Source organism: Palaemon carinicauda, unplaced genomic scaffold, assembly GCF_036898095.1.
Source record: "Palaemon carinicauda isolate YSFRI2023 unplaced genomic scaffold, ASM3689809v2 scaffold840, whole genome shotgun sequence".
NCBI classification, from domain to species: Eukaryota; Metazoa; Arthropoda; class Malacostraca; order Decapoda; family Palaemonidae; genus Palaemon; species Palaemon carinicauda.
This window is the reverse complement of record NW_027172139.1, coordinates 15001-35039: the sequence shown is the minus strand read 5'-3', so window position 1 is coordinate 35039 and position 20039 is coordinate 15001. Positions and strand designations below refer to the sequence as shown.

The following is a 20039-nucleotide window of genomic DNA, read 5'->3' as shown; positions in this document are numbered from 1 at the left end:
GCCACTGTCTCTTGCCTCTGCCATTCATGAGCGGTCTTTAAACCTTTAAACACACACCTGAGGATCAACTTAAAGATTGTAGTCTGCAAGGTGAGACCGTTTACAGTGCGCCTGCATTTGCCACTGTAAGCACCAGCAAAGCCTGTATACATCCCTGGCACTGCATTCTGCTTTGGATTAGATCTCAATTAATTAGTTGATGTTTGATTTTGAGATGTTGAATTGTGAGAGAGAGAGAGAGAGAGAGAGAGAGAGAGAGAGAGAGAGAGAGAGAGAGAGAGAGAGAGAGAATGTGCTTTCCATTACTCTATTGTTTTTACTTTATATATATATATATATATATATATATATATTAATTTTTATGTAAATACATTGTAAATTCATATATATATAATGTATATATATATATATATATATATATGTATATATATATATATATATATATATATACACATAAATATATATACACATATATATATATATATATATATATATATATATATATATATATATATATATATACATACATATATATATATATATATATATATATATATATATATATATATATATATGTATGTATGAATACATATATATATATATATATATATATATATATATATATATATATATATATATATACATACATATATCTGCGTATGTTCACTTGTGTGTATACATAACACTGATGAAATGAATGTGTATAGTGGTATATCGTCCAAGGGCTAATATTGATCAAAATATTAGAATGTTGACATGCACAATTGACATAATAATTTCACTTTCAATTTTGTAATGAGTGTGAACTCTCATTCCATTTTATTATTATTAATATTGAGAGAAATTATTAATATTTAGTCTTTTATATTAATTCAATATCAGTGTTATCTTAGCTATGTCTTTTGTTATTTCATTCATATCTATTTCCTTTCCTCACAGGGCTATTTTTTCCTGTTGCACCCTTTGTGCTTATAGCATCCTGCTTTTCCAACTAGGGTTGTAGCTCAGCTAATAATAATAATAATGATAATAATAATAATGTATAATTTAATAACTTAATTAATTATTATAATTCTTATAATTATAATTAATTTAATCAAGACTTGAAGAACAAAACACCATTATTCTTACCATGGATAATTATGAATTGGAAATATTGCAAGTATCTTATATTGCTAAAATATATTAATGAAGTAATTTTCTTTATTTTTCTATTTATTTTTTTTTGTTATAAATGCTCAAGTTATTACATAGATTGATTACAGTCAGTGACTTTCTGTATGCAAGATTCAGCACCTGTCTTTGATAAACACAACCACCTTGTTTGCTTGTTTGCAAAGAAGGTCTTTCAGTTCTTCAATTCTACGATTTATTATAATCTTAAAGTTTGCTCTTATCCAATTTCCAATTTGGCTTATCAATTTTTACAAATTTAGTATTGATTTATGTCAAATACATACTGATTGTCACTGGCCATGATATAATTTTGTTTTGTAAATACCCTTTGAAATAAAAATTGACTGGAAGACTCCAGCCAATAGGAATACAGCTTCTAACTATCTTAGCCAAAGAACGAATGTTTAAGCCAATGAAAGACGGGCTTGCAAAGGGCTTCTGTTGAAGCCCTGTGATTGGCTTAGGGAAATTTCATGGTTTTCAGACCATTTCCCTACGAGCCCTGAAGGAGTGAAGATCAAAGGTCAGTTGAGTGGTAGATTTAGAAGTTTATTTTGAATTTACATATATATTAATAGGTAGGATTATACAGTTATGAAATCTATAGAAATAAGTAGACATTTTATATGTTAATAAGACGTTGGTTTGATTAAAATGTAGAAAAATATGAAGAAAAATGGCCAGACCCCAGACATAATTAAAGACATGTCTGAAGCCTTTGTCCGGCTGTGGACTAGAAACGGCTGCATTTGTATATATATATATATATATATATATATATATATATATATATATATATATATATATATATATATATATATATATATATATATATAAATATATATATATATATATAATGTAGCCTTTTCTAGTCCAGTGCAGGACAAAGTCTTCAGACATGTCTTTATTCATGTCTGGGGTCTGGCCATTTTTATCATCACGCCGGCCACTGCAGATTGGTGACACGAGATTTTTGTCTTCTTTCAGAGCAAACCAACCTAGTATAGGTGTCCCTGACTAGTACAGCTTTGGTATTATGACAATACGCAAACCCTTTCACCACGTCAAGGTATCCCCACTCAGAAAGGATTACTTCGATTTGTCTGAGGTCATTAAAAAATAGTAAGCCATTTTACGAGGTCATAGACACGATATGGAATACGTATATTTAATTGATTTATTACTGGAAAGATGATTGTTACTGCTTGGGGGTGGGGGGGGGTGTGACTGACAGGTGAGAGTTAATGGTTATACTAAGCGGCCCAAGAAATTTAGACTTTTTTTTTTTATCCACAAATAATGTTGGTTAGAGTTGAAGTTATTTATTTTGTTTTGCCTTTTTCAATTGTAAAATCTTTTTATGCTAATTATAATAATTAATCGGACTTAGTTATTTTATAAATACAGCGAACTGATATATCCATTTCTTGTGTATTTAATTTATATATTACTGGTGTATTTCTTTTATTTTACTTATTTAAACTAGTTATTAAACATATATGAATTATTATTCCCGATGTAATTAAAATTATATTAATGTAATTGAAATGAATAGGCCTACTGATGGCACAAATTCAGGCTTAACATTGAACCATTTATTATTATTATTATTATTATTATTATTATTATCATTATTGGAAAAGTTGGATGCTATAAGCTAAGGGGCTCCAACAGGAAATATAGCCCAGTGAGGAAAGGAAACAGGGAAAAATAAGTATTTCAAGAACAGTAACATTAGAATAAATATCTCCTATATAAACTATAAAAACTTTAACAAAACAAGAGGAAGAGAAATAAGATAGAATAGTGTGCCCGAGTGTACCCTCAAGCAAGAGAACTCCAACCCAAGACAGTGGAAGGCCATGGTACTGTCATTAAGTAGTTAAGTGTGAATATATTGATTAAATCATAAATGGTTTGATTTTAATTATTTTATAGGTGCATTTCTTATCAATATACTTATTCATTTAGAGGAAGTTTTGAACATTTAGGCCTATTTGTGACCTTATGGTATAAATTATTGGAAAATCTCGATATCTCTGTATTGTTACTACCTATTCATAGTCATTTTTATATCGTTCGTAAAAACATTAAATTCCGTTTAAAAATGTTCTTAGATGCATTTTTGTTTTTTACAATCTCGATTTGTTCTCCCAAACTGTCTTGTCTTCATTCGGAAAAAAAAATATTTTACTGCCAAACTAAGTTGTTTTCCTCTTTTACTGAATGACTCTAAAGTGTCATTATTTCTGAATTGTATATTTTATGGACACTTTCAGTAATTACCCTATTTCTAATTTAGTATATATTTTGAATATAAATCAAATATACTTCCGTTTGCTTGACTATGTTGACGATGTCAGTTTAGGTCGTTTAGTGAGGGAACCAGGCTAGGTATTTTTTATATAATTCTGTAGTTTTTTATATAATTCTGTAGTTTTTTATATAATTCTATAGTTTTTTATATAATTAACTCGGTTCCCGTGTGGCGAATTATTTTAAATTATGGAAAAGTAATAGAGGAAAACAATAGCTTTGCATAATATGGCAGTATTATGTTGAATTTCGTGGAGCTGAAGAAGTGTCCAATGTTATTTTTATACTGTAAATAGTTTTACACCAGAAGTCGGGTTAAATCCCCCAGAATTTGTGGGTAAATCCCCATATGTTTTGTGGTTAAATCTCCTTAAAATTCGTGGCTTAAATCCCCTTATGTTTTGTGGTTAAATCTCCTTAAAATTCGTGGCTAAATCCCCAGCATTCGTGGTTAAATCACCATTATGTTTCTTGGTTAAATCCCCTCAGGTTTCGTGGTTAAATCTCCTTAGGATTCGTGGCTAAATCCCCAGAATTCGTGGTTAAATCCCTATTATGTTTCATGGTTAAATTCCCCTAGGGTTTGTGGTTAAATCTCCTTAGGATTCCTGATTAAATCCTCAGAATTTGTGGTTAAATCCCCCTTATGTTTCGTGGTTAAATCCCCCTTAGGATTCGTGGGTAAATATCCCCAGGATTCGGAGTTAAATCTCCTTAGGATTCGTGGCTAAATCCCCAGAATTCCGAGTTAAATTCCTCTCATGTTTCGTGGTTAAATCTCCCTAGAATTCGTAGCTAAATCCCCAGAATTTATGGTTAAACCCCCTTCATGTTTCGTGGTTAAATCTCCTTAGGATTCGTGGCTAAATTTAGCCACGAATTAACCACTATTTCTTATTGTAATCCTACGTAGGATTATAATAAGAAATGGTGGTTAATTCCCCTACAATTCGTGGCTAAATCCCTAGAAGCTGTAGTTAAATCTCCCAGATTTCATGGTTAAATACCCTAGAATTCGTTGGGTTAAATATCCCAATTCGTCTGTACTGAGTAAGTGACATTTGACATCACTCTAGTTAGCTTGACCTTTTTGTCTACTGAAGGTTTCTACACTGTTGATACCAAGATAAGCGTAGGCCATGGTTTCTACGCTGTTGATACCAAGATAAGCGTAGGCCATGGTTTCTACGCTGTTGATACCAAGATAAGCGTAGGCCATGGTTTCTACGCTGTTGATACCAAGATAAGCGTAGGCCATGGTTTCTACGCTGTTGATACCAAGATAAGCGTAGGCCATGGTTTCTACGCTGTTGATACCAAGATAAGCGTAGGCCATGGTTTCTACGCTGTTGATACCAAGATAAGCGTAGGCCATGGTTTCTACGCTGTTGATACCAAGATAAGCGTAGGCCATGGTTTCTACGCTGTTGATACCAAGATAAGCGTAGGTCATGGTTTCTACGCTGTTAATACCAAGATAAGTATGAGCCATGGTTTCTACGCTGTTAATACCAAGATAAGTGTAGGCCATGGTTTCTACACTGTTAATACCAAGATAAGTGTAGGTCATGGTTTCTACACTGTTAATACCAAGATAAGTGTAGGTCATGTGACCTATGACCTTTCAAAGAGCTATATTAATCACCCCCTCACCCCCACCATTGTTGCTCACAGTTGGGGTGAGGTTGGGGGTGTCTTTTAAATGGCCGCTCAGAGTAGGGGTGTAAGGCGTATTTTCTATATATACGAATATCCTACTTTTCATATTATTTGGTTAGATAATTTTGTCATTGAGGACAATTATGGAAATACTCATGTAAACGTAACCATTTAAAATGCAACGCCATACACACTTGCTCTTAGAATCAGCTCTGTTCATGTTTGCGATTTGACAACAACAGTTTAAAAACGATCATTTATCAAGAATGGTACGAAGTCATCTTAAGTATCAAGCCTGTATTTATCAATCGAGTTTTCGTTATATCTGATGTATATTTATAAGACTGTCACATTGCATATTGCTCGTTTATTGTCTAATCCACATTTTCGAAGCACTTAGAAGACAAGAAATTCTTCAGTTTCCTCTTGAAAGCCTTAATAATATATTCAGTCTTTCTGATATCTAGGGGGAGCTTATTTTATAGTCTTAGGGCCGCTAATTTAAAGCTCTAGAGCCTACAGTAGACATATATTTAGGTTCGAATAGTTTGAGACTATCTGTAACTATTCTCGTGTCAACACGAGTTGCTGGCTGCTCAATATGTAGCAATTCTCTTAGATATTTTGGACGGCCGGTTCTGATAACTAGATGGGCTAATTTACATATTTTAAACTCAATTGCTTTAAAGGCAGCCTGTATAAATCGGTGTATGAGTAATCTAATCTCTCTCTCTCTCTCTCTCTCTCTCTCTCTCTCTCTCTCTCTCTCTCTCTCTCTCTCTCTCTCTCAATACATAATATTTCTCGTGTTATGAATTCGATAAAAAAAATTTATGATAATTAGCGTTTAATAAAAATGGTGAAACATATTTTCAATAAGTTTGCGAACAGTTCGCCTGACAATTAAGCAAAAAGAACTTATCATTTTTAAATGGTTGCAAAAAGATGCTGAAAATTCTTCCGTGGCATAAAAGGAGTTGGTTGCAAGTTTTGATGTGCATTCAGACTTTCATTGCTTCCAGACCTCATTGTTGTTATGGATTTTGACCAAAATCCGTTTATACAAGTACTTATAAGGCAATCTCTCTCTCTCTCTCTCTCTCTCTCTCTCTCTCTCTCTCTCTCTCTCTCTCTCTCTCTCTACGCCTTCAAGAGACTTGATTTACATACGATTAGATTAATTTATAGTCAGAATAGAAATTGAGAGTGGGTTGTGTAACAGCCTTAAACAATTAGCGAACAGGTATTTAAAACGAGAGAGAGAGAGAGAGAGAGAGAGAGAGAGAGAGAGAGAGAGAGAGAGAGAGAGAGAGAGAAATGCACTGGATTTCGTCTTTTCACCAAGTGTCTTTAGACACCTCGAAGTATTTGACGAGAGTAGCGAAGATCAATTTAATGACTCTATTTTACAAATCCCTCGAACTATTTGGCTTTATCTTTGTCTGATATTAAAGCAATAGGATTTTAAGGACTTTCTAAAGGATAATGGGTGGGTTCCTGGATCCTATCACTGCCTACAGTACACCCCTGTGCTATCTTTGGTGCTCGCTCCGCAAAATAAGTTTGCGGCCACTCTATCTAATTATAGATAGGTACCGAGCTTCTTAAATGGTCTCTTCACCGACAATCTCCCAATTTTCCCCATATCTCATTTTCTTCCTCCACGATTAATTGTACCAACTTTTACCATATTTTCTTCATTTTCTTTATATTATATTATTCATCTTCATAATGTGATTCATCTGGATTCAGTTTATGAATTCGAATTTTTAATCATTTATGGAGTTGTCGTCGGCGAAAAGGCCGTTACCAAAATGGTCTCTTCACCGACAGTATCCATATTTTTCCCTTATCTTATTTTCTTCCTCCACGCTTATTTTTACTATATTTTCTTAATTTTATATATTTTTCATGATTCATTTATATAATATAATTAATCTTGATGCAATTTATAAATTTATTATGCGATTAGTTAATAGAATTTTCTTCGGTGAAAAGGCCGTCGATCTACGATCGGTTAGTTTGAAATTCTCATGACGTCTTAACGTGATATTTCTATAGTTTTATTTATAATTTTAGTCTATTTGCAAATCATTAATTATATTTTACGTTGATTTACGTAATTGTGGATATCTTGCACATCGAAGTTGGAAGGAGGTTATGTTTTACCCCCTGTTTGAGTTTTGTTTGTGTGTGAACACCTTCCTGGGCACAAATGTAGTCGTAGTGTATAGTTTTGAACGACCTTTAGAAAGTTTATTCGCTTAATTTTTCTGAGTGAGATTTTACTAACAGGAACTTTTAATTATATTAGAATAGGGAAATATTCTAGCACTAATAGTAGTCAATTTGATATATAGGAAATGGAAAATTCAATTTAAATGGACAAATACTGTATTTTCTACGACTTTCCCTTTATTTAGTCATACGTAGAGTAAAAGACTGTCATTATTATTATTATTATTATTATTATTATTATTATTATTATTATTATTATTATTATTATTTCTTGCTAAGCTAGTTATAAAAGCAGGATGCTATAAGCCCAGGGGCTCCTATAGGGAAAATAGCTTAGTGAGGAAATGAAATAAGGAAACCACAAGAAAATTAATAATTAAAAATAAAATATTTTAATAACAGTAACTGTATTAGAATAAATATTTCCTATATAAACTATAAAAACTTTAACAAAATAAGAGGAAGAGAAATAAGATAGAACAGTGTGCTCGAGTGTACCCTCAAGCAAGAGAACTCTAATCCAAGACAGTGCAAAGCCATGGTACAGAGGCCATGGCACTACCCAGGACTAGAGAACAATGGTTTGATTTTGGAGTGTTACTAATTGAAGTCGTATAATCAAGAAACTATAATCACCAACAGTGGTTGCCATAAGTGTTAATTTAAAGGCCCAATCCCTTTGTTTCTTATGTCACTCACCCCTTATAGGCCTATAGGGAGACCATCTCTCACTACGACCCAAAGGAACAATGTCGTACTGTAGTCTGTCTTTAGCAGCTGTTGATTCAATTGGGCATTGAAAGGTTTAAAGGCAAGGGATATTGACATTGCCCTATCAAGCAGGACAATGCTCTAGAGACTGATCATGTATCCTTATGATCAGCACCCAAGCCCTCTCTTCACCCAATCTAGAACCAATTAGGACCAGGCAATGACTGAGTTATCAGCATGTAGATCTATATATATATATATATATATATATATATATATATATATATATATATATATATATATACACACACACATACTTGCTCTTTTTATATAAGGGGGACTTTTTGTATTAGGTTAGATGAAAATAAAGATAATTATCAGTGTCGTATTTGATCCTAATTGTGATTTTTTGCCTTTTCCAGATGCTCTACATATTATGTAGCCTACTATTTCGATTCAGTCTAAACACTGAATGGGCTTACAGGCCCCAACACCGGAATATGTAGCCACAAATCATGATTCAAAGCATCCAATAAATTAAGGTAAGAGTCGGGATTAGTTTTCAAGTTTTTCATTTTTACCAGAGAGAGAGAGAGAGAGAGAGAGAGAGAGAGAGAGAGAGAGAGAGAGAGAGAGAGAGAGAGAGAGAGAATACACTACTTTTTACTAATGCTAACAAGATGCTAACTAGATTCCATGAACCCCATTTTTAGCAGAATTGTAGAAAATTTTACCTCTTCGTATTTCACCATCTGTTCTGGGACACTTCCAAACATTTGAAAAAAAAAAAAAATGGCTGAGATCAATTTAATATCGATTATTTACAAAGTTAAAAACTGTTCTGCTGAACTTTATCTTCCTCTGATATTAAAGTAAATTTATTTATAAGGGTTTTCAATAGGATAATGGATCCTTATCAGAAAAAGGCATTTGCTGGCCAGCTCTTTCAGGGGAAAATTCATTTTAGCTTCCCAAATGAATTGTATTATTCTGTTATACTGGAATTGACGTTTTCCAGTTTTTCCAGGTGTATTGAAATGTCTTTTGTCATGCAGTAATTGTTATTTTTTTGGAAATTCTAGTTAGTTTACGTATGGTATAATTTTGATGTTAAAAATTCGATGTTGGGTTAGTGTGTGGTTCCCAACCTTTTTTTCTGGTGACCCCAATCATGCACCTCAGATCATGACCGCAACCCCACTAGTTTAGTTGTATATGTATTTTTATGTATTACTAGTTGTTGGTTGTAAAAGTAAGGCACAGTAAATATCCTTTTATAAGAGAGGTACTATAACGTTGGAAAAGACATAATTAACATCATTAAATTCTATTATAGCATTATAAATTTCAAGACTTAATATCAATAAAAAACCCACTTCTGGAATAATATTTTTTCACATTCCACAAAAAAAAAAAAAAACAAAGTATGTGTTTTCTGTTAAATGGTCAACTGATTTTCATGGGAGACTTGGGCCTGGATCATGCTGTTAAGTTTTTCTATTTGTGGTTCAGTCTCAGAAAGTGCTACCCTTAAATCATGTTCAGGTTGCAGCCGAATTCTGTTTTTTGTTTTGATGTCAGTCTGAGCTGCAAACCCTGATTCACACAAATAGGTTGTAGCGAAAGGAGAGGAGGGGGGACCAGGAAAGAGAAGGATGGTTGAGAGAATAGGAAAGAGGGGGGACGGAGACAAGGAAAGATGACAAGGAGAAATAAAGAGTGTAGGTAGCAAAGAAAGTGAAGGGGCAAGGAACAAGGAGGAGGTGTAGAGAGGAGGGGAGGGGTCAAGGAAGGAGTAACAAGGAAAAGGGGTGTAATATATTTGCAAATCGCAGTAAACAAGACGAAGCAGAAAACTAAAAAAAAATCAATGATATACCGCACTGCAAATCTCGCCCAAACAACAATCTCAAAAACCGACCATATACAATACTCTAAATCTCTAAACGACCGCCAAACCGACGACCTTTTCGACCAAGTAACCAGCGCCGCAGAGAACATACAAATAAAATAGCACATCTAATAACACAATAAATGAGATAACAATAAAAATGACACACTCACAAGAGGTAAATAAAAAGGAAGGGGTGGAGTAAGGAGTAGGAGAGGAAGGGGAGGTGGCAAGGAAATATCGAAGAGGAACGGAGGGGGCAAGAAGGAGGAGGATAGGAGGGGAAGGGTAAAAAAGAGGAGGAGGAGAAGGGGGTATGGAAAGACGGGGAAGGGGGAAGAGGAGCAAGGAAAGGGTGGCGAAGGGAAAGAGGAAAATGTAGGAGGAGAGGCCATGAAAAGTGTCCCCTCCTCCTTCCCTGTCCCCTCTCCTTCTCTTCCTCTTCCCTTCCCCGGCCCCTCTCCTTCTCTTCCTCTTCCCTTCCCCGGCCCCTCTCCTTCTCTTCCTCTTCCCTTCCCCATGTCTCTTTAAATATGGGGGGGGGGGAACCATGTGGTTTTATAAGCCTCAATTATGAACTGTCATCCACTGACAAACTATGGTGCAATACTTCATCAGCAAGAGAAGTACTCAGCTTCTGTTGTCGACATACCACTTTTTCGTGAGTAATTAAGAATTTTAAAGAAACAAAGACTGAGTGCAACCTATGCAGCACATTTGAAATCACTATACAGGTATAAATGCGTCAATTTACCGATATAAATTGCAGACAGTGGCTGCCTGGTTGGACGTGGACGGTGATGCTGTACACATATCAAACAATTACGGCACTCAGGGATACCACCATTAAGATTTAGTTTTTTTTTATATTTATATATGAATAGATATATACAAGTCGATAAATAAACATCCACAAATACGTTTATATATTTTTTCTTTGCAGCGAGTTCTGCCATATTTTGAATTTCTATTTTTATTTTGAGATTTTGGCGACCCCATTTGGGGTCTCGACCCCAGGATTGGGAAACCTGGGTGTAGACTAAGAGGGGCTTATATAAGATACTAGGTCGATTACATTTGCATTTTATTCAATAATGAAATCAATTTACCTATTTACTCTGTCGTTATAACAGCTTGATTTTATTTTTCAGACAAACCATGATGGTACTGAAGCAGTTTTTGTCGTAGTAGTTGTTAAGAAGAGAGACTCCTAAAAACGTAAGTATTTACCTTTGATGCGATATCTTTTTTTTATGTCAAGTTTCGAATCCTGAGTCATTGATAGCAGCTATCTAAATAACTTTAGGAGCGAGGGGCTTAGGAAACTTGATTGTCGTTTAAAAAATGTTGGGTATAATTTATTATATTTTGGTTTTGCTGGTAATGTAGGGGCATTTGAAGGCAGTTATGGACTAAACCCCCCCCCCCTCTCTCTCTCTCTCTCTCTCTCTCTCTCTCTCTCTCTCTCTCTCTCTCTCTCTCTCTCTCTCTCTCTATGCAATTTGTACCCTTTCATTTGAATTGTCTTCTATTAACCAAATAATTTTGAGAACTATTTAAATTTAGAATGTAGTATCAATGCATATATATATATATATATATATATATATATATATATGTATATATATATATATATATATATATATATATATATATTATATATATATATATATTATATATATATATATATATATATATATATATATATATATATATATATATATATATATATATCGTTGATAAAAGCAAAGGTAGGATACTGCATGTGTTTTGACGACTATATTTAGCGAATTTTGATTGTGACTTTTCGTTAACAAATCCCGGGAAGATAAAAATATCATAAAAGAAGAATTTTCTTGAACATGGCACACATGGGTGGTAGTTGACGGTTTCGGATATTGTATAAAGTTTGTTCTAATACTTTTAATATTACTGCGTGCTTTCTCTCTCTCTCTCTCTCTCTCTCTCTCTCTCTCTCTCTCTCTCTCTCTCTCTCGTACCGATGTGATGAATTGAACACTCGTACTTCGTTCAAATTCTCTAAATACAACTTTCATGATCTATTCCTCACCCCATTTTTACCCCTTCATCCCTCACTCCATTTTTACCCTTTCATCCTTCACCCCATTTTTACCCTTTCATCCTTCACCCCATTTTTACCCTTTCATCCTTCACCCCATTTTTACCCTTTGTCCCCTCGCCCCATTTTCGTCCCTCTTTCCATTTTCATCCCTCTTTCCATTCTCACCCCTCACCCCATTTTCACCCCTCACCCCATTTTCACCCCACGCCTCATTTTCACCCCACGCCTCATTTTCACTCCACACTCCATTTTCACCCCCACACCTCATTTTCATTCCTCACTCCATTTTCACTCCTCACTCCATTTTCACTCCTCACTCCATTTTCACCCCTCACTCCATTTTCCCCCCTCACTCCATTTTCACCTTTATTCCTCACCCCATTTTCACCACTCACCCCATTTTCACTCCTCGCCCATTTTCGTCCTCACACCCCATTTTCATCCCCACACCCCATTTTCACCCCTACACCTCATTTTAACCTCTCACTCCATTTTCACCCCTCACTCCATTTTCACCCCTCACTCCATTTTCACCTTTACTCCTCACCCCTTTTTCACCTCTCACCCCATTTTTACTCCTCAACCCATTTTCACCCCTCACCTCATTTTCACCTTCACCCCACACCTCATTTTCACCCCATACCTCATTTTCACCCCACACCTCATTTTCACCCCACACCTCATTTTCACCTTCACCCCATTTTCGGCTTCACCCCTCACCCTATTTTCACCCCACAACATACGCCATTTTCACCCCCTCAGCCCAGGGAGGAATGGAAACAATGAAATAAATAAAATATAAGAGAAGTGATAGACAATCAAAATAAAACATTTTAAGAAAAGTAATAACATTAAATTGTATCTTTCATATATATATATATTATAAAACTTCAAAAAAAAAGAGAGAAATAAGATACAACAGGGCGGCCGTGTGTCCACTTAAAGATAACAAATCCAAGATAGTGAAAGACCATGGTACAGGGGCTATGGCACTATCCAAGACTAGAGAACAATGGTTTGGTATGGAAGTGTCCTTCTTCTAGAAGAACTCATACCATAGCTGAAGTCTCTTTTACCCTTACCATGAGGAACTTAGCCAGAATATTTGATTTACTTTCATTCCCCAGTCTGTAGTAGAACTGGCTCAAGTGGTCGAGAGGAGAACCAGCTGTTTTTGTATTGATATTTGGGAAGATGGCAAGGACAGAAGTATTTTTCATCCTGAGTCGTTTTTTTCTCCTAGTTGGTGCATGCTTTCTTGTGTGTTCCTTCTATCCTCATTATGCCACTTTTTATGTTACCTAATTTTCTCTAGCCCAGATTGGCACATCTGTATCAGCCCCAGGTTATCACTGGGTAAAACCCTGTAATATAGCTTTGATGTGATCATGTTTGTTCATATTTTTCTTGTAAGCTCATCTTTGATCTCAATGGATGACTCTCTCTCTCTCTCTCTCTCTCTCTCTCTCTCTCTCTCTCTCATTAGACGTATTCCTCGTAATTTCTCTGCATTTCTTATGGTATTCCAGTTTGACGTAGGAGCGTATCAGACCTTTTCCAAGATTTTTTTAACCATCTTTCGCGCCCTTAGTAAGTTCTCATCAATAGAGAAATTCCAGCTGTCCAAAAATATAGTCTATAGATCCTCTTATATTGAGGTCTATTTCAAGATGTGATTTGCAGGGCCATTCTTTTCCTATTGTAGTCTATAGTTCACTTTATATATGTAGCATTTTTTTAAGCATTGCAAGACAAAGAAAGTGTAGCCTGAATTTTCGGTTGTGACATTATTGACTCTACCAGGTGACTAAATTGCTTAGTTTTGTATGTTGGTGTTGTAAGTTTGTTCTGTCTGTTTATTAAAAAGAAGTGACTCTATCTGTTGGTCATAAAAATCGAATATGATTCCGCTCAAAGAGTCTTGGATCAGCGACGTCATCTCCTCGGCAAATTGTGTAAATTCCAATGTCAAGATGGACATTTCATCACTGATAATCAGCTCAATATTACGCAGTACTCTAGAAGTTTTATTCCAGCTGTGACCAAGTTGTGGAATGATCTTCCTAATCGGGAAGTTGAATCAGTAGAACTTCAAAAGTTCAAAGTTGGAGCAAATGCTTTTTTGTTGACCAGGCGGACAGGAGTCTTTTTATAGTTTATTTATGACATATTTTTTTTATGTTGTTAATAGTTTATATATGACATGTCTGTTTTGACGTTGTTACTTTTTTAGAATGATTTATTGTTAATTTGTTCTCTTCATTTATTTATTTCCTTTCCTCACTGGGGTATTTTTCCCTGTTGGAGCCCCTGGGCATATAGCATCTTGCTTTTCCAACTAGGGTTGTAGCTTGGATAGTAATTATAATAATAATAATAGTACACGAATTGAGAGAAGAGGAAATGTCGAAGAAATTTAATGATTGTGGTTTTTGGCATAATAATTTAAACAAGATTTGACATAATTTCATCTTCCCATTGATGTAAGCTTCATCACGGTTGCTCTCGTAGCAAGAGCCTGTGCCAGCTAAAGACTGACTTCATCAAAATAGAAATATCTATAGCATATTAAAGATACTTTCTTTCTTACCATTGTTCTTCATATTGCTGTAACGAAGGTCTCTCTCTCTCTCTCTCTCTCTCTCTCTCTCTCTCTCTCAGTTGTGACTGAAGGGCATTGGTAACAGAAATTAGTCTTAGCAGGTAAAGGATGCAAAGATAATCTATTAGTTTTTTTTTATATTTTATAGTTATTGTCTTATTAAATCAGTTTGATCGTAAAGCACACTGTATATTAGAATGTATTTCGATTTATTTTTTTTTGGTTCAATCTTTCATTCATTTACTTGTTTATTTATTGTTTATTTATTTCTATTTTCCAATTATATATGTTTATAAGTACAGCAGTACCAGCTGAACTCGGTTGAGTCCCTTGTTAGGCTGGGAGGAACGTAGAGAGGAGAGGTCCCCTTTTTTTTTTTTTTGTTTCATTTGTTGATGTCGGCTACCCCCCCAAAATTGGGGGAAGTGCCTTGGTATATGTATGTATAAGTTGTTTATTGTCTTTTTGTATCACTTGAAAGGAAAGTCATTATCTTCGTTATTATGTTCAGCATCGGAAGATTGTATATTGCGCAATCACTAATGGGGTTGGGGTATGTTCCTCAGGACAAATAAAATAAAAAAAAAAATTGAAATTTATCACGAGTTTTGGAAAGTTTTTACTCAAATTAAGAACCAGTAAAACGTTATATGTAGGTTATATATGTGTGTTTATATGTACACACACACACACACACATATATATATATATATATATATATACTATATATAATATGCAATATACGTATTTGTTTGTGAACTGACTATTCAGCGCATTAATGATGATTGACTTCTGTAGTTCAATTTGAATCATTTGACATTTTGTTTGTTTAGAGAGAGAGAGAGAGAGAGAGAGAGAGAGAGAGAGAGAGAGAGGGAGAGAGAGAGAGAGAGAGTGATAAAAATATGTCGGAATCGAGAGAGAGAGAGAGAGAGAGAGAGAGAGAGAGGGAGAGAGAGAGAGAAAGAGAGAAAGAGAGAGCATCCTCGTGTCCAGCTGTTTACTTTGAACACTTTACTCTTTAATCTATGTTATTAAAACAGTGGTAATAATTTTCAAAAAAAATACCAATTAGTGTCTTTTTTTTGTGTTGAAAATCTGGAATGATCACCGCTGTTTTAATAACTTAGAATAAAGAGTAGTGTCTATAGGAAACGGCTGGACACGAGGGTGTTTCCAAACAAGGAGAATATCCTTGTGCTGAAGTATCCTTCACGGAGCCAAAGAACTGAACTCTGCCAGGACTTCATACAGTCCTTAAACGGAAAAGTGTGAATTGTATATATATACATATATATATATATATATATATATGTGTGTGTGTGTGTGTGTGTGTGTGTACATATAATTATATATATATATATATATATGTATACATATGTATATATACATATGTATATATATGTATATGTATATATATGTATATATATGTATATATATATATATATATATACATATATATGTATATATATATATATATATATTTATATATATATATATACATATATATATATATATGCATATATATACATATATATATACATATATATATATATATATATATATGCATATATATACATATATATATACATATATATATATATATATATAAATATATATATATATATATATATGCATGTCTTTGTGAATATATAATTGTGATTGATTGCATACTTTATTCAATAAATAAGAATTAAGATTTCACTAGAATAAAGAAATATGAGGCACTGAGCAATAAATTTTTCTGTTATAATGCCTAGGATATACCATCAACCCTTGTTGTATATATATATTTTCTTAATCTTACATATTGCATATACTTTATTCTATCAGCATAGATGATTCAGGTGGTAATACTCTAGCAGTCTTAGGAGTTGTTTAAGGAAGAGTGGCTGTGTTATTTAGAACTATATTTGTTTACTTCAAATAGCTGATGTTTTTGTTATAAAGACTTTGGTCAACTTTTTTACCGACCAAATAAGATCTTTCTCTCCGCCTGTCCGATTTACCTAGAGACTCAAGGTCCTTTTCCGTAGGAATAATGATAGTCCCGAATGCTACGATCCTTCTTCGCCTAAGATCTATTCCTCCAGAGAGAGAGAGAGAGAGAGAGAGAGAGAGAGAGAGAGAGAGAGAGAGAGAGTTTCATAAAAATAGATTTAAAATGTCTGATCGTTTTCAAAATGATTTCTGGATTTTGTGACACTTGAGAGACATATTGACCTTTATAGATAATCTCATCATTATTATTATTATTATTATTAATATTATTATTATTATCATTATTATTATTATTATTATTATTATTATTATTATTATTATTATATTCAATATTTTGATCATTATTTAAAAAAAAACAATCCGGTTATATGCTCTTTCCCTTGAATAATCTTAAAGATAGATATATCTTAAGAACCACGAATGAGCTTTGTATTTAATTAAGTCGGCTCCTATTTCATATTACAACGGAAATTACCTTCTTACCTAATACCAATTCCCTAATATCGCAAGAGGGTCTGCCCCTCTCTTTTCTTCTTCTCCTGTACTTCTCTTTCTCCCTATTTCCTTAATCTTAAACTGGATTGTATCCAGGGGTACTCTTCCTTTCCCCATATTCCCCACTTCCCTATTCTTATTATTATCGGTTATTGGTTATTCATATTTCATTTATTTATTGCCGGTGTAGTTCTCTCCTCTCCTCCTTCCCTCCAACCCACCCCCAACCTCGTTTATCGCACCCACCCCTCTCTCCCTCCCCCCCCTCTCTCCCTCCCCCCTCTCTCCCTCCCCCCCCTCTCTCCCTCCCCCCCTCTCTCCCTCCCCCCCTCTCTCCATCCCCCCTCTCTCCATCCCCCCCTCTCTCCATCCCCCCTCTCTCGTTCAATTAGTTCATTATGCTGAATGTTGCATAAGATTTTTCATAACTCTGACCATCCTTTACATTCAGATCTTCCTGGACAATTCTATCCTGTTCGTAATACTAGGCAGGCAGTTCATTCTAATAGCCAGGCCTTTTCCATCATAAGACTCAATACTACACAGTATTCTAGAAGTTTTATTCCAGCTGTGACCAAGTTGTGGAATGATCTTCCTAATCGGGTGGTTGAATCAGTAGAACTTCAAAAGTTTAAAGTTGCAGCAAATGCTTTTTTGTTGACCAGGCGGACATGAGTCTTTTTATAGTTTATATATCAAATATCTGTTTTTGACGTTTTTGATAGTTTATATAGGACATATCTGTTTTGACGCTGTTACTGTTTTAGAATGATATATTGTTAATTTATTCTCATTATTTATTTATTTACTTATTTCCTTTCCTCACTGGGCTATTTTTCCTTGTTGGGGCCCTTGGGTTTATAGCATCTTGCTTTTCCAACTAGGGTTGTAGCTTGGATAGGGATGATGATATTAATAATTGGCTCATTTCGGGGGAAACTCCTTCATCAGGGAATTAATTGTTGGTAGTATAATATATAATATATTGTATTGATTATATGAACATGGGATAGATTAAATTAATCACGAGGTAAGTTGAGATTTGACAACTTTTGCGAATAGTTTAATAGTTAAATATATATAAAAAAGGGAGTGCGAGTAATGTGCTTCCAGTTTTTTTTTCTTTTTTTTTCCAAATAGGAAATGGGATTTTTGTGATACTGTTCTCAATAAGATTTTGCCCTTATATGTCTAATGGAGTTTGGATTAATTTTTTTTTTTTTGTAGCATTTATTCCTATAAAGCAATTATAAGATTTATTGATATTGTCTTATTCCAGTTGAGGAATTCTGTCTTATTCAAAATTGAATTAATTTAACTTGTAGTATGAAATTCAGGGATTTCTTTGTTTCAGTGGGGTGACTTGACTCTAAGAATATGTCGGATTAGAGAGAGAGAGAGAGAGAGAGAGAGAGAGAGAGAGAGAGGTGATAAAAATGTTGGATTTGAGAGAGAGAGAGAGAGAGAGAGAGAGAGAGAGAGATATGTCGGATTCGAGAGAGAGAGAGAGAGAGAGAGAGAGAGAGAGAGAGTGGTGATAAAAATATGTCGGATTCGAGAGAGAGAGAGAGAGAGAGAGAGAGAGAGAGGACGGATGACTTTGATTACGTTTCCCCGTTTTGTTTCATGATATGGGGAATATAATTTTGTGTTACGTACGAATTTATTATTTAGTTTTTCACAATTATAATACAATGTTATTTGGGACATTTTTTCTAGTAATTTCGTGGTGTCTGGTGTACATTGAGATTTACTTGATATCTAAAACTATCTGGTGCTATTTGTTGGCTCATTTATTTATACGAGACAAATTGACAAAACAGGTTTTTTTTTTCCTTCGTTATTTTCTTTATTATACTATTAAAACTATTTAGAATTAATAGTTGGTTTATTTATTGATTCATTTGCTTTAGAATACCGGCGTTACAACAACAAAAATCACTGACCCTCCATAGGATCAAATGTTTGAGTGAGAGAGAGAGAGAGAGAGAGAGAGAGAGAGAGAGAGAGAGTGAGAGTGGACTGGCCAATGTCTGCCCTTTTGTTGACGCCTTCCACCATCTACATCAGTTTTAAGGGGAAAAATACCCGCCGTTTCAGAAGTAGTCATCAAAGAATCTCTCTCCTTGACATCTAATTCCGCCTGGGATCCTCACCTTGGGGGGAAGCAGCGAGTGTGCTGGGGGTGGGATGAAAGGAAGCAGGAACTGGATGATGATATTTTATTTATCATGGAAGAAAAACTTTAAATAATCTCTCTCTCTCTCTCTCTCTCTCTCTCTCTCTCTCTCTCTGTGGTACTTTCTATTCATCCAAAATAGCAGATAGATGGACTAGACTTCCAGCGGATGTAGTGAACAAGATCATGGAAACACTCTAAGCGATTAAACTAATTCGCTTTACCCAAAAAGCAGATTGTGAGTGTCCACGGATGGACTAGAATTCTTTGAGAAATCCAAAATCTCTCTCTCTCTCTCTCTCTCTCTCTCTCTCTCTCTCTCTCTCTCAAGTCGCGGATGGGTAGAGCGATTGGGGTGGGTGGTGGACGTTATTTTTCCTCCAAGGTGGTGGAACATCTCGATGGCACGGAAGGATGGGGAAGGAATATGGGGGAGGAGGGGTGGAATGGAGGGTATACTATACGGGGAAAAAAATCGAGGAAAGGGGGAGTAGGAATTGATGGATGGGAGTTTTTTACCAGCCAAAGAAAGGTGCAACAATGAAAGAAAAAGAAAAAACGTTTAGGGCATTGCGAGTTATGTGATTTATAACATGATTATTTTTAATGTCAACCTAGAATCATTGACCTTATAACTGAAAATGCTTAAATCGTTATTTTTAAAGTAGAATTACTTTTAGCAAACAGA

General features: G+C 34.6%; 1 long non-coding RNA gene across 1 annotated transcript in view; it reads left to right on the top strand.

Moving 5' to 3' along the window:
* Positions 1-1578: 1578 nt before the first annotated feature.
* LOC137637551 (uncharacterized) overlaps positions 1579-20039 on the top strand; it is a 33205-nt gene continuing 14744 nt past the window's right edge. Inside the window, exons 1-3 of the long non-coding RNA XR_011043700.1 lie at positions 1579-1699; positions 8523-8642; positions 11143-11209. This is a non-coding gene — a long non-coding RNA (uncharacterized lncRNA). The remainder of the gene's footprint in view (positions 1700-8522; positions 8643-11142; positions 11210-20039) is intronic.